Here is a 6,143-nt window from a genome sequence, read left to right on the forward strand (position 1 = left end):
CAAAGTCATACTGGCGATCGGCTCTTGGTTGGTCTGGTTGAAAACTATCCTGTAGGATTTGTTGGCAGTTAAATTGAGTCCTCGGCCAGCGTGTCTTTCTTGACAGCTGATAGGTGTTTTTCTTCCTTCCACCTTCTCCAGAATGACATAGCTGCTGAGGGAACACTGATAACCGTGCCAGTGCTCAGGGGGACTGTATTTTTGGAATGAGTGCTTTGGTGGTTACTGCATTTAGCAGACAAATAGATACTTCACCCTAGAAGAGCAGTACGACTGCCAGGAAAAATGAGCCTGTGCATCAGCCAGATTAACTTGCTAGGGTCTTCTCTGTGGTGTCAGCACGCCAACTGATCTGAATACTCAACTCAGTGGCTGCCTATGGTCCTCCCGAGATTAGCGCGAGAGCTTAATCCTGACTTCGTTCTTTTCGTCTTTTTTCAGAAAACTTGAGTATAAATAATCACCAACCTGTACGAACAAAACAGATCTCCAGAGTCTTGTATTGGTGAGACTAAGAGAATTCCATTTATAAATGTTTATTGTGATTCTAACACTAGTGCTGTATTTGTGACTCCAGCCCTGCTACTGTGAGATTATTTGCTAGTGAAGTGATTAAAAGCAGGGTGACCTCGGTGCTCCATCAGCTAGCTCCCACCTTGAGAACAGCTTGTGCAAATCTTCGCAGTAGTCACTTCAGAAATGTTCACTTTATGCTGTTGTGTTCTTGCATATGTTGGAGTCATAACTCATTTACTTAAAATAGAGAGCTTCAGGAGTCACAATTAAAACGTGTGAGCTCTTCATATCCTGTTTTAAGCAAACTTTCCCATCACCAACTGGCAGATGGAGTTTAAGCTGATCCCTCTTCTGGAAGCACCAAGTTAATATATTTGTAAATGTAATTGAATGTTAATAGTTACAGTGCAACAATTAAAACCGTACCAATCCAAAGAGGAGCGCTTGGCTTGCAGGAGTCCATTTCGGTAACTGGATGCAAAAATTGTCACCTCACTTTTTCTATTTTATGTCTGTTTCCTAAGGATATGTCTTGGATGATTGCTTTTTGTTTTACCTCTAACAGTAGATTCTTCCAATTTCTGTAAATTTGATACAAGCATCCTTGTTTGATAAACTTGAGAGCACTTAAGAGCCAGCCTAGGCATTGGTGAGGAGATGCCGTTCCTCTGTTGCAGTGGGCTCCAAGCAGATAGCTGCCATACATCTAGAAGACCCAGACCCCACATACATGCTGGAAGGGAGAGATTGCTTCCTCTGTTGGGGTTTTGTGGTAGAAGCATGAGAGAGGAGGGGAAAAAAAATAAACAACTGAAGGAGAATAACCTTGTTTGACTTTCAGTAGCTGGCTTGGGAACAGAAATTGCAGAGGGAGGAGTTGAGTGCGTTGAAACCAGAACCAAACATGGCCTCTTCATGCTTACAGCTGGTTCCCCTGTGTCTCGCAAGGAACTGGTGAGACTTCTCCGTTCCCATGAAGATTCCACAGACAAATCTGGCATTTATCAAATTTAAAATTATTCTAATTGTTTATTTTCGTCTTGTTTCATAAGAGCCTTGTAAAATGCTGATTATTTAAGACTTCCTTCTACGATTAATAATGGCATGTAAATATTTAGATTTTGCTGGGTGTCACCTTAGGCAGGAAGAGCTGCTCAAGTGGGAGCAGTTTTTGCCAGAGATACTAATCTTTGGTTCTCATGATTACTTTTCACCCTTGTATGGAGAAGAATCAAAACCATGATGTGTGTATCATGCATTGGTTTTTGTGGCACATGAACAGTGTACTGTGTTGTCTTTCAAGCCTGCTTAAATGAGGCTGCGTGGCACTGAAATCGCTGCGAGAAACTTCCTGCTAAAAATAAATCAAGATCTTTTCATTTTAAATGCATTCACTCAGCAGTAGGTTTTGATTTTTGGAGATTCCTGGCAGATTCCTGAGGGAAAGGCGCTCATGAGTTTGGTGATGCTGATGGAACATGGGATTCCAGGGCCTCACTGCAGAGTTTTGTTTGTCTCCTGATGGTGGTTTCTTGTTTATCAAAGCATATGCCTGTCTCATGCCTTGGTGTTCGTACCTCAAGCCACCTAGAGTGCCTGCAGTTTCTTAGAGAAGAATGCTCTCACTGTGTTACTGTAAGTTGTGGTGTTAATGCCCCTTTTTTCTTTTTTTCTTTTCTTTTCTTTTTTTTTTTTTTTTAACTGTAAACATGGATTTAAGTTCTGTTACAGGCTCTTGGTTCTTTTATTCCATGTCTTTTTGATCTGCATCTTAAAAGTAATCTTTGTTCCTTCTTGGTACCTCTTGTGCTAGGATCAGGATGACTGCAGTGAAGTGTCTCTGCTTGATGCTCCACAGCAGAGGTGTGACAGGCTCAGGTGGGCTTTCTGAGCCTTTTTCCTCATAGTGAGACCATCCGTCGCTTTGGTTGTGCTGCTGTAATCATGGTTGTGCTCTTGCTTAAATTATTCCTTTGCAGAGTCTCTGCTGTTTCAAAGATCAGCGTGTGTTACTTTGCCTGCATGTAATTCCACGTTACATTGTCAGCATCGTTATAGAGCTTCGCAAATTTTCAGGAGCTGATAGGCGTTAGCTACAGTTGATTAAGTAAACAGTTAGTTAGCATAGGAGCTTCTTCAAGGTTATGTTCTATAGAAGGCAAAAATAGACTAAAAAGTGAGTCTGTCCCCTTACTTGGCTTCAGTTGTTACGCTGTGCGTGTTGCCTGCCTGTGTTCATACCGCCAGTACTCATCTTTTGAGGCTATGCAGGTTCTCTAGACTCCTTTCATTGACACGTTTGTTATCTTTAAATGACTCTTGCTAGACTCTGTAGCAACGGTTTCCTGTTCTTCACTAGCTTCTGTGGAGCAGCTCTAACCAAGAGATACGCTGCTGGCAACAGCGTGCTTCATTCTCCTCCAGCTGTTTCAGTTTTAATTCATTTCCTCAGGCAGCAAGCCATCCCCTACAAGGAAGATGGACTCTGTCGCCAGCACCATTAACTTCAGATGTTTCTCCTCCAGTTTTAATGAGAGGTGGTGCCTTCTTTGGCACTGCTGTGAGGAGGCAAGTTTCACAGGGACATAGGAAGGAATTTTTTTTTCCTGCAGCCCCTATCTCCGCATGCAGCTAGACGGGAGGATCAAATACCAGGATCAGACAGCCCTGCATGTTTTGCATTGCAGACTGTTCCCTTGCTACTTTTTTCAGCCAGGATGGCCTCATACAAGGTCAGAGGGCAAAGTACCTGAGCTGCTCTGGCCCAAGAACTCAAAACTCCCTCCTGGCAGAGATGATTTAAGGTTTGGGCTTTTTTAAGACCTCCTGTGCAGCTTCGTCCCTGAATTTTGAGCTTGCCCTGGATCACCACAGGCCCCATGAAGCATGTATCACTCAGCACCTGAGAACTTTCTTTCCTGTAAACAGAGTGTTCTTGGATCTGGTTTATGGGCTTCAGCAAGTTCCCTTCTGTAGTCTTGCCCAACCAGTGGGATGGATTGCCAGTGCTCGTCAGTCTGAAGTGCAAGGTTCATATTCCCGACAAAGGAAAGAGCTGAGGGAACTTAAGATTCATAAGGAAAGCTGTTACAAGGAGAGCAAGGTATCTTAAATGTACATTGACAAATGAGGACTGAAACATGGTGATTTATTGCCAAACCTATTTGGCAGCCTCTTTCCAGTTTAGGCTTGTTATCAGATATGTCCGGCGTCTGAACATAAAATGAAATAACATACAATTGGCTTTGACAATTCTTAGCTCGTTGATTCCAGGAAGGACTTGTCTGCTTTGCTGTTGAAGGTACAGTTCTGTGCATGGGCTTCTCCTGGAGCTGCTGCAGATGCCACTGTTAAGCTGTTTACATAAGCAGTGACTGTTACCATTGGACAGAACGCTTGGTTATCTTCCTGGGATGTGTTTTGAGAAGCAGCAGCAGCTCAGCATTTCCCTTTGCAGGCACTGGATCTGTTTCCAGGTGATCTCCCCTGGGAGGCTGCTCTCCCCACTCTCCAGTCTCTGGGCTCCATCAGCTGCGATCCCTGGTGAAATGAACTGATGATCTGAAAGCCCCGACTGTTCCTGGAGCTCCAAAATGGTTATCTTGGGCCTGTTGTAGCTTTGAGCATTCTGTGATTCCCTCCTTTAGAGAAAACAGGGATGTCTAAGCATTCTCTGATCCAGACCAGTGCAAACAGCTAGAGATCTTGTACCAGGCCTACAGCTACAAGAAGTGACCCTCATGACAATGACCTCGGTGGCACTCCCATGTCCCGCCCGCCAGCATTGCTTGTTTGAGATATTGGTGCCATAGCAAGTGCTGGGTAAACAAGATGATTGTTTCTGCTGGATGATGTTAAAGCCCTCCTAACTGTCTGCTCAAAATACTTTTCCATTTCAAGGAAATGACTGTTTGTGTTTGTGTTAAGAGTCAGGAATGGGAAATGACGTGGACACTTTAACTGTTTTTCCTGGTGTTTTTAGGAAGAGGCATATTCACTGTCTCAGGTATTATAGCTGAATGCCTCTGGAAGTAACCCTATTAAGTACTGGAGATGTGTGCACGCACATATATGTGTGTGTGTATATATATATATATATATACACGCATCAGAAAATACCTGATAAGTCTTGCATATACATCTGGTGAAATCTTAGTGTCTCCCTGTGACCATACTGTAACAGTGGATATATTCCCCCTCACAGTGCTGAACTGGAACCGTCCTCAGGTTTGTTTGCCCAACACTGGAATAAATCTGTGATTTTTATAGTGTGCTGTGATCAGCCTGAAGTAGAAAGAAGTCAAACTTCATGTTTGTCATGCTTATTTTGCCCAGGCACCAGATTTATCTGTATCTGCTGAGTTATGCTGTGCATTTAATCTCTTTTTTTTATCTGTGTATTGTTCCTCACTTGCCCTTGAAAAAGAAATGGGCCAATGTTTTAGTCTCTTTAGTTGCTGATAACTTTTTATTACTGACTTCTTTGGTCAAGGTGTTTATCTAATCTAAACCATTTGCTCGTCTTTAAATTCCTTGAAAATGAACGCTGGCAATCTGGGTCTCTGTTGTCCTTTAATCTCATGGCCGCAGTGTCCTGCAGGTGCCAAGACCTAGTTATAGAGACTCTGCCTTCCTGGATGTGCCTGGCAAAACACGATCCTGGCCTGTGACTGGAACTCCAGGATACGGGGGAAAAAAAAGTTAGTTGGTGGTGGGTGGTGGTGTGGTTTTTTTGTTTTTTTTTGTTTTAATCAGCTTGGGCCTTTAAGACGTTAAATTTACTCTTGCCCCCACAAAATGTAGGTATTGAACTAGGTAACAGCCAGGCTAAAACACTGCATTGCAGTTTTAGCTCCCTAACTTCTGTTCAATTCCCTTGCCCTTCCTCAAGAAGAGGAAGGTTAAACCACCTCATGAAAATCAGAATTAACAGTGTAGATTCTTTGGAAAAATGGTGAAGCTGCAAGAGTGGAGCTCTACAGTGGCAGGAATACACCGTGACCCAAACACAATCTTGGTGTTTGGAGGCAAGCACGGTGTCTGCGGCACAGGATTCTCTAACTAGTTAATGATGTGGTTTGTTGGTTTGGGGTTTTTTTGGTTTTTTTTTGGTTTTTTTTTTTTTTTGTTTTTTTCTTTTTAAATGAATGTTAATGTTTGACTTTTCTTTATCATCTGACACTGACAGATGACACAATCTCAGTTCTTCTGAGAATCAAAATAAAGTAACATTTTATTGCCCTTTTAAAGACTGACTTACTTATATGTAAGAAAAAATGTACGGTGATCAGCAACATATTTTCAATCTTTCACTTTTTTTTTTTAATGCAATACTGTTATCAGCATGGTTTCTTTGTACTTCCATGCACAGAAAATTGACCCATAATATGCAGGGGGAAAGAAGGTTTAATTTCCAAACTTTTTTTTCATAGAGATCAGAGCATAGTATATAGACTTCTTACAATCAAATGCAATGATAGCTGCCCTTCAGTATAAATAGTTTTAAACTTAACATTTCAACAACGAAATGTAAAATGAAGGTAAATGCTTGTTGTATGAAACAAGATAAATATTCACCTAGAATATAAAACTGGAATTTGAGCAGGAGTTTCAGATACAAAACAACT

This window comes from Chlamydotis macqueenii, chromosome 11 (genome assembly GCF_036417535.1).
Source record: "Chlamydotis macqueenii isolate bChlMac1 chromosome 11, bChlMac1.mat, whole genome shotgun sequence".
NCBI classification, from domain to species: Eukaryota; Metazoa; Chordata; class Aves; order Otidiformes; family Otididae; genus Chlamydotis; species Chlamydotis macqueenii.